The sequence below is a fragment of the Acartia tonsa genome, chromosome 3 (assembly GCF_053477335.1).
Source record: "Acartia tonsa isolate MP-2025a chromosome 3, ASM5347733v1, whole genome shotgun sequence".
Taxonomy (NCBI): Eukaryota; Metazoa; Arthropoda; class Copepoda; order Calanoida; family Acartiidae; genus Acartia; species Acartia tonsa.
Genome location: NC_137262.1, coordinates 42,160,891 through 42,171,885, shown reverse-complemented (window position 1 = coordinate 42,171,885; position 10,995 = coordinate 42,160,891).

Here is a 10,995-nt window from a genome sequence, read left to right as displayed (position 1 = left end):
CCATTGACTAATTATCATATAGATCAGATAATTAAGTCGGATGATTATTTGTTTTCCTAATTGTGAATCCCATACTTTATCAACTCCTCGATGGCACAACCTTTGTTTTGAAGTTCTGATTGGATCTCTTGATTTCCTCCATTAATAAATAGTTTTGAGGTCTTCAGGATGATGCGGGCTAAAACCTAACATAATATTGTAAATCTACGTCATAAATTTTGTTTGTGTATTGTCTGAGATATAAAGAATATGTCTCCGCCCACTTCAATTCACTGCTAAGCTCACAAAATGCTTACAAAGACTTTTTTGTAATAAACTTTTACAAATATGCAATATGTAAACATAACATAATGGCTAGACAAAACAAGGATTATATTCTTCATCGAAGCTCTTAACTAAAAATAATAAATGAGAATAAAAGACCCCAAAAATTTTCATAAGAAAAAATAACCTAGATAACTACAGAGACATAGATGACTTATAATAGTAGCTTACTCTTTGAATATAATACAAAATATTTTAAAACTATCGGTTACGCCATCTAGGTGCACTTGAGGAAAAGAGAAGGTTAAAGTCGACACTCAACTTTCAATAGTATCTTAGGGGATCAGAGTTACCCTCCACTTAAAAAGTTATACATCATCCCTTGGCCTACACAAGAAGAACCATATTGGTCCAGTGGTTATATAGATCCTAAGTTACAGAGAGATATCCTTATATCCTTGCTAGGAGCTACGCCGTTAAAGGACTCTAGAAACTACCTAGTAAAGGAAAACCATATCGGTTCAGCGGTTAGCAAGATACTTTGGTACAAATAGACAGACAGACAGATATAAGGATAATATTTAAGAATCATTTTTATACCCAAAGTAATGGAAATGTTAAGTAATTCGAAGAGTTGCTTCACTCATAAAAAGATACAAATGGGAGGAATCCTATTTAGGAGTCGGGGATAGTTTTTACCAGTCCAAACTTAATTCACAGATTTATAGGAGCTGCAGATTTTTTTGCAACACAAGCTAGAGACACAAATCAAGTAATATTTAACCTAGACTTACAAAGAAAAGGATGCCAATAAAAAATTGAAAATGGTTGATTTATTTACTTTTGTGGGCATCAAACCTGTTGTTTTCATTATCAGTGTGAAGGGCTGTGCCTTTTTTAGCCATGGCATTCACCTTTCTAGTTAAAACGCGCATTTGACATTTATCATTTTTTTATGTTTGAAAATCTTCAAAATGGATGATGTCTAGGATTTCAATATTCTATTCAATTTAGGTAGCGGGATTTGATAACATTTTTGAGTTTTTATTAGAATACCTTAGGTATTTATAATTTCTGATTTGCCCTTACAATGAAATCATCTTTTTATCCAACCAAAATAGGAGAAAATATGACAAATATAAAGCTTATCCATATAAACATTAATTATAACAATAATAAGAATGTCGGGTAAGATGAAAGACAAACAGAATGATATGAAATGGTTTTCTTCATAAATATGATGGAATAGTTATTTATCGCATCGTATCATAGTAAGCTTTCCGCGGATACCAAAATTAGAAATTAGTTTTGATATTTTGATTTTTATTTTGTAATTTGTGGAAAATTGTCTATAATACGATACGATAAATGATTTTTCAGTATAGCTCAAAACCGGTTCTAATACAGCGAATATTATTCGGTTTAAACGTTTCAAAATTAATTCAAGCCTTTCTATGCGTCCTGGTGATTTTTGTAACAAAAAGGTATACTTAAGAAAGCTTAGCAACTCTATAATCATTAACAGAACGTCCATAGGTCCATTTTGAACTTTTTGTTTTTTTAGATGTTATACAACTTTTTTTTACTTATCATCTTGTTTGTTTGAATAATGATTCCTTATAAGATTAGGGACAGTGTTATAAGTAAGGCATCTATGCTATTAAATCTTATATTTCTTTGTCCGACTGTTTCATTTTTGCTATTATGGATGTCGTTTTTTTAAGATTTATAAAATTCTCTTAATGAAACCTTAAAACTTACAACACGACAGTGTTTTACAATATTTAAGTCAATGAAATATACCAACTTATTTAAATGATTGGAACTTTACCTGGAAGTTTGAAAATAAGATTATGATATTAAAGTTTAGCAAATTTCCCTTCTTAATTATAAAATCCAAATCCTTGAAACCCCTCGTGTCATGTAATCAAATTAAATCATTTAGCAGGACACTCTTATATTTGGTTTTGTTTTGATTTGGTATAATACAAAATAAAGGTTTACTTTTAACCTTTTGAGATAAAAACATATGATGTATATCAAAATGAGACGTGTTAACCTGCTACTAATGTCTCACCACAGTTAACAACCTCATTTATCTCTGAAAATGGAGTTAGGAAAAAAGGAAAACCCCTTAAATCCCCTTGTTAAACTATAAATCACCTAACTAACTCCTAATAAAATACACCTTTCAAAAATAATGTGCCTAATTTAATTCCCCTAAGTATTTTGAATTTGAAATTTTAAAACTTAGTATTGGCAGACAAACATCCTGTTACTTTAGTGAAACGCAAATAAAGACTTACAGCTTAAAAAACGAGCGAATAAAAAAAGGTATTTTTAGCAAGGAAATGTAATTTTATTGATAAGGAAAAAAAATAAAGTTTAATAAAAAATAGTACTAAGACATAAATTGATTTTATTTTAGGATTTGCAACAAAGAAATGGCAAGAATTTTATGCTGTAAGAAAAAAGGACTCGCGAGTTAAAGAAAAAGATGTATGCTCCAGATGAGCCTTGGTGTCCGACTGCTAGCTAAAATCTCCCAGCAGTACCCATATTAGTTATTACTATTGCCATAAAACCTTGACTTAGGCCCCGTGCGCAAATATTCTAACACACTCCTTTGTTGCGAAATTATTACATTGCATTCATATAATGTAACATATCTTTTAATAATCACAAATTTCATTACATTTATTAATACAATTAATTAAAAATAAAAATTCATTCTAATACACAATATAGTTTTAAAACCTAATTTGAAATAAACGAGTCCGGAAAAAGTCCAAATTTGGTTACACGGGAGTGTTTTAATCTATTTGACCATATTCATGCGATATATGTGAAAAAGTATTTGCGCGGATTTGTGCTAAAACAGACTTATTAATATTCATTGAATAACTTGTTCTATTGTATATAAAAAAAAATGTTATTTAAATATAAAATGTCTAAAAAGTGTTATATTTTACTGATTTATTATATTTAATTGTTAAAATTCGTACTGTTTTTGCATGAAAAATGATAAAATGATCAAAAAGTAGTATTTTTTAATACACGGAGTCGGATGTTTAAATTCATAAGGACTGACATTTTCTTGGAACTTTTTCCCGAAACCGAATTTTCCCCTTCAAGTCTTAAAACTTCGTTTTTACTATTTTTACTAGTATTTTTTAAGAAAATTAGTAAACTATGAATATTTTGACTGTTATGAGTGGCCAATTTCTGCAATATTGTATGTCTTATTTTGTACTCAAAGTTTTAGCATTCTAATAGCTTGAACGCCCTTGCTACAGGCCTGCGTGGTCTGACATTTATTTTTTAGGCGCGCCTTTAAAATAGGCAATCGTTAGATTACTTCAAGAATATTCTAGAAAGAAAACATACTCATACAGAAGCTAGGCCACTCTATAATTATCGAACTTAAAATGTCTATTTTAAAGAAAATGCATTATAATTTATGGATAAAAAGGGTTCTGTAAATAGAAAAACCATGAATTATAATGCAAAAATATAACTATTTCAGTATTTATTATTACATTTCAATAGTAATTCTTCAGCTTTTTGTATAACAAAGTTGCCATACCTCATAAAGTCTACAATAAAAAATGCTCTTCTAATTGTGCCATAAATTTTAATTAATTTAAATCAAATAGTTTAAATAATTTTGATTATATTGAACTGGTTATTATTATTATTCATTTTATAATAGATTGAAAGGGAGTCTATTCAATTAGTATGAAAGAATCTCCCTTGGTTTAAGGTGGGAATAATCCAAGATATTATCATATTTGATTAATAGTTACACAGCCATAGTTATACTATTATACTACTTGTAGTAGCCTGGTTCATAATAATATTAGATATTATCATATTTGATTAATAGTTACACAACCATAGTTATACTATAGTAGCCTGGTTCATAATAATATTAGATTATATCATAATAATAGAAAAAGCCTGGTTGATAATATGTTAGATATGAATACTATTTTGATTAATTAGGTTAAATAGTTAATTATGAAATAATGCAATTCTATTCTAATACTTATTTGAAATTTAGCATATAACAACAGAGAAATGTTGATTTATATTACTAAAAAAATCATAATGTCAGAGCAATTAATCTAATAGATTGAACCATGCTAACAATTACAAAGTAAATAGATGGGATAAGATTAATATCAGAGTCCTCCCTTCTTCATATGTTGCAGGTTGAGCTAACTTCTTGCTAAAGATGTAATTTATATTACAGAATCTGTGTACAATATAACAAATTGTGTGCTGAATTATTTCTTTGCCCCTACAATAAAGGGGAGGGTAAGGGGTAAAACCAATTCGGACCAGCATTTTCCGAGATCTTTTATAATAGATAATATTTGATTGTTCTTTGGATTACAATAATATTTTTAACTATAATTTTAAAAAGACACTTTTAAGAATTGGTTTAGTTGTATTACACACTATTTGATTGATCAACATAATACTTTAAAAGAGGTCTTGCACTATTATTAGTTTAGCAATAAACTTTACACTTGACTTTTAACTTTTTATTTAAGTTAACTTTAAAAAGTAAGAGAACCAAGAAGAGACTTTAATTTCATTATATTACAAGATTATGTTCAAGTAATGTTATGGGGGAATCTTGATATTGTGAGGAGAGTTGACAAGTATTACATAATTTCCAGAATTAATAGGTAAACAAATGATAACATCAGGATTTAGTGGTTTCATTGTTGAATATAAACCATGAACAAGGAAGAAAACAAAATAGAAATGAAATAGAGTTGAAAATAATGGGAAAGGTAGGATTGCAGTGGTCAAAAATTGGTTGAGTGAAGATTAAGTTTTCTTAAAAATAAACATGTTAAATAATAAAAACTTTTATTTTAAATATCGAACTTTAAAACATCAATAAATTATGTTCATTATGTATCCAATCACCCCTGAAAAAAATCTGTTATCTAGATAATAATAAATATAGCATGCTAATTTAACAAGGTGTGTATATATAAATATTACAAGGGGCCATCTGGCAAAATTAACCATTAAGTGGGGGGCGGGCTGGTGTCAAGGATGCCCCCCATAAATGCTCAAGAACCCCCAATAGGACACTCTATAGTTCAGTTTAGTTTTTTGAGATTTCATTAAAAAATAATTTTATGAAAAAAATATTTTGATCTGCTCAGAGGAGTTCTAACCATGCCTAGCCTTATCAATATATAGTACTATATACTTGTTCTTCGGTTCTTGTAATCTTAACCTATCCATTATAATTTTTAAAATCATCCATTTGCGAAAGGTTACGATTTAATGTCCTACATCGAAAATATTGGAGAATAATTTTTTTCCAAACGAAAAACTCTTCGAGTACCCTTTTAAAGTAAAATCATATGTTCGTGTCAAATTGAAATTAGGCAATCAATTATTATTCCAACAACAAGGGCGTTACATCATTCAATTACCACAATATGAGCTACACAAATTTATTAGTTTAAGGTAGCTACTCCATGAATTAGGTTTTCTATTGCAATATTTACTTTATAACCAAATTTCATAAATTTTTACTGCTCTAGTAACTAAGGCAACCGCAGGGATCTAAAGAGATAAGACAATGGTCGATAAATTGATGTACATACCAAATGCTTTTACACAAAATTACCCCTTCCTTCTTTAGATTACTATTAGTGGTTGAAAAGTTTGGTCACTCAACCTAATGGAACAAATAATCAAAATTCATTTAAAGTCCCAAAAGTTGTTCAGCTAACGAATAAGAGAACGTTATTAGGGACTAGTTCAATAAACAGCCCAATGTCCTCTCCCTCCCTGGGCAAACCAGAATTTCTCAAAATATTCATTGACTTTATCAAAGCTAATATAAATCTGTTTTTTAATTTATCGTACTTCTCTCTTGAAATATTAATAGTTTAATTTAAAAGGCTAAAATTTCTGTTAAGAATTCCAAGATAAATATTGAATACGTTGCTCATCATAAATATCTTTCTTGTTAAAACATATTTTTACGTACCACCCCTAATTTTAGAGTGTTTGGAGAGGGGGGGGGGGGTGGTATTAAGTGGTTCAACCCCCAAATCATTACCAAACATATTTCAGATGTTAAATAACAAATAAAATATTCTAAAATTTACCCATGCATATGAGATAAATTATATATGAATTAATTATAGCTGATAATTAGAGCAAAATTGGGATTTCCATCACCGCGCAATTTTTTAACCCCCCCCCCCCTATAAATTTTGTTGCCCCTTAACTCCTTTTGTTGCGGATGATATAAAGGAAAAGGTGTTTTTACTTTTTAACTTTAAAAATATTAATGATTTAAAATTAAAGATAATTTATAGCTATTAATTCTAAGCTTTGTGTTGGCAAACTCTTTCAATAGTTGATATCGACCTAATAGCACTGGATAAAGTAAGTCATAGTTCACAAATTAATTTTTTTCTCCATAATTTTTTTTTGATAATTTCCTACACTTTGTGTTCATATGTTAACATTAATAGTAGAAACCAATATCTAATGCAATAATAATAATGACCTTCATTTCTTATAGTCAACCTTTAAAACAAGAGGTGGGATGTTTTTCTTTCTTTTTACACCAGACGATCCAACTGTTATTAAGAGAGAGGCTACTAATTTTAGCTATTTGGAATCTACTAATGGGTAATTATCCTCCCACAAAAGATTCGCTTATAGAAAAACATCTTCCCCCTCCTCCAATATTATTGATTATAAACCAAAACTAAATAACGGAGACCCCTTGAGGCTAGGACCAATAATAAGTAACAAAGAAACTTGAATTTTAATGTACAATTTATTTTGCTAAAATGCAGGAACATCGGTGACATAAAGAAAAGGATAGTTGATGTATACATACATGCTTGCACGTGTGTCAGACCAGATTGTTGAATGGTTCAATGTTGTTAAGCTCCGCCCCCTCCAGGGTTAATGTTAAACCGTCTAATGTTGGTTTGCCCCGCCCTCTTCAGTGGTTATTAATCGTTTCTAAACTATTTAACCACAAACCTATCTGATCTTTCATTTTAGATAAATTTATGTACATATTTCAATAAAAGACAAAAATATTAAGTATATAGATAAAAAAATGAAAAATTGATTGATATAAACAAACAAATAGATAGATATAAAAGAGAGAAATATAACTACAAGGTTATATGCAATATGCATAGATAGATAGATAGTTAGATAATGTTGATGTTTCTATTCGTCCTATTTTAACAAAATTTAGAAAGAACCTCAATCTTATCTTTATTTCTCTATCCTCTGTTTATATTAGCACAGCAACTCTAAAACTAGCCCCTCAGTGATTTTAATTTATTAGTTTAAACAAAAATAACAATAGATTAATTTTAAATGATTTTTAATATTAGTTGCTTCAGTTTTGGATGACAATCGTTCTTGTTTTTTCTCCTCCTTTCTCTTTCACTCTGTGCCACTATTGGTATATATTTTGTTGTGTGGTACAATTTAGATTTTAAATCTTGATTATAGCATCATTTAGTGGCGTGTACCGAGAGGATTTATGCCCTCCCCCCTACTCACCAAATGCAATAAAAGATAGATTTTTAAAAAATCACTTAAAAAGACGAATAAGATCATCTAAAGTTGTTTTTGATGCACAAAAAAATATTCTTAATCCTTTTCAAAAAAACTTACTCTCTTACTTTATTCTTATTTTTTTTTGTAAAAATATGTAAAAATCTACGTGGAAGTAGGCTTGCTATATCACTCGACAAGTGCATTACCTACCTACTCTTCACTATAACCTTCACCATTTAAGTACAGAACCATTATTAGTTGTGTTTTGATTTTTGATTGCGCGGTTAAAAAAAAAATAAAATGCTCTAAAATTAAAAGTTACATTTTACACTCAGTCAAAAAAAAAACATTGATTTTTAAGTGTGACTTTGAAACGGATTTTAAACGTGTTAGTGTTGAAAGCCACATTGAAAAATCATGCATAGCATCGTATTACGGACTATTTTGTTCAAAAAAATAAAATACAAATAATAAAATAATACCAGATCTGTTATCCCGGCCTTCGGTCTCTCGAGGCGGGTAACTGGTTTTAATCATATAATTTTTAATTTTGATATCCGCGGAAAGATGTCTATAATACGATGCGATAAAAACACTATTCTCCCCCTTTTAATAAATTCTTTATGCACCCTTAAATAACCATTTGACTCAACACATCTCTCTCCAATAATGTTGTTGAACAATAAATAAAAGTGGACAGGACAGTTAAATCTCAACAGGACGGCCAGCCCTGTAAAAATGTTGTCATGTTATTATCTTCCTATTTGTTTGTCTATTGAGACCACTAAACCGACTGAGTTTTCTATAATATGGACGCTTTATTTAGGATCTTAGGCTATTGGGCTTTTAGTCTTTGGATGGTTTTAGGATATTTTTGTGACCACTCCTTCTCCTTCACGAATACAGACCCTTTACATTCTAGGGATGCAGAGTTATTAACATATTTTGGACTAAAGTAAAATTATCTTTATTAAATTTATAGATAAGATATTTTCAACATGAAACAGTAAACAACTACAAATCAATAATTTGTAAGCTGCAGCTTCTATTATTTGATTTCATTTAAACATATTGTATTTGAAATGAAACAATTTGATTAAATATGATTTTATTTTTGTTAAAAAACATTCACTATGTACTAACAAGGATAGTAATAACCAGTAAATGGTGATAACATTATAGGATAGATGAAAAAGATTCTTTACTTTTTGATGGAGCTAAAAGATTTTTATTCTCTTTCTCTTCCTCTAATGGCTTAAAATTTACAGCTTTTGAGCCGCCATTAAAATATTCCTATAAATATATATGATTTTTTAACCTATGAACTAATTTAATATTACTTAAAAACGTTACATTAATGTTATTTTCATAATTCAGGTGGAAAATATACTTTACAAATTGAAGAGTTGCTTCGATTTTAAAATAAAGATTGTTTGGCACACTTTTGGAACCTAATACCTGTAAGATAAGATCTGAAATGGCATTGAGACCTGTCATTTTACTTTGTCTTATTTATAAACAATACAATAAAAGAAATATTAAATATAAACACCATTTCTGCTAAGGCTTTATTTTAAAACAAAACATTATTCAAAATAATATTTATTGACTTTTCTTATTTAGTGGCTTGCGGAAGGGTGGTGTCAACACCCACCTTAAAATTGAAATTTTAGAGGTCTGCCTTCCCCTTTTTCACTCCTAATGGTTTCATACCCCCTTGGAGAATCACTCTGCACGCCACAGCAAGGACAAACTTGAAGCTTACAAACATGATTTTTTACACATATTATTCAAGAATACTTTGAAAAAACTATAACTGATATATAATGTAGGGGCGCAGCAATTATTATAAAAGACGACAAAATTGTTAAATTTATACAATATATTGTGAAATGCATAGTATATAGAAAAATGTGCTAAAACTGAGAAGTTTTTATTAAAATGTTGTTTGTATATTTTCAAATACAATATATACATTGTTTTCCCTGTTGCAGTGTTAATACAAAAATATTCTTTTCGAAATGCTAATAAAAATATAAAGCATTTATGCTTAAATATTTCTGTGCTTAAGTTATCTACTTTTAAACGACACAAATAGATTAAAAAACACTACAATGGATTTATTATTAATTGGATGTTAAACCAGATTTTCATGTTGTTTAATAAAGTAAAACTCGCAGCATGCTATACCACGATACCACCCATCCACCCACTTTATCCCATCCTCTCCCCTCCTAACAGATAAAGAAACTGACCAATGAATGTTAGCAACCTAAATTGACGACAATTTTTCCCCAGCCATAATATCTACGACCCAACAAGGTTCCAGATAGCGATAGTAGAGCGAGGGGGTAATGTGAGAAAAATCATCAGCAAATATGACTATACAACTATTAAATTGGTTGCCAGATTGCATGAACATTGTGAAGGTTTGAAAATGTGGCTCCATAAATATGAGAAGGTTAAAACTTGTAGCTAGTTTACATAAACACTGTGAAGGTTTGAAAATGTGGCACCATAAATATGAGAAGGTTAAAACTTGTAGCTAGCTTACATGAACACTGTGAAGGTTTGAAAATGTGGCACCATAAATATGAGAAGGTTAAAACTGAGCCGCCTTCTACTCTGCATCAGATAGTAAACAAAAAAGAGACTCAAAAGTTTGGAGAAAGTAATCAATATTTTAATTGAAATACTATTCTATGCTATACTATACGCTAAAATGAAACAAGCTAATGAACGTCTACTTGATTTAAATAGCGTCTGCGTCTCTAGCTTTCAATAGCTTAAACACGAGGTAGTGAAACATCCATGTCCAAATTTGATAAGAATATAATGAAGAAAAATTAACTTTTGATATTTTTTTCTCTCAGAGGGTGGATAATTCTCACCTCCCCCCCTCCAACCGCCTTAACTTCTATATCCTAAAACCATCCAGGACTTATACAAAGAAGGGTTTTAAATTCCTATTGGTCAAGAAGCAATTTTAACAATCTTATTACTACCCAAACATCTATCTGATTCTACATAAGGTTTTTTTAAAGAAAAAAATTCTTTGTAAAAAAATGAAAATGACTTTATTACATGGAGAATAATATTGAGTGAACTTTTGAGGATAATTATTGGTTTTATCATCCTAATTACTGATTTTTT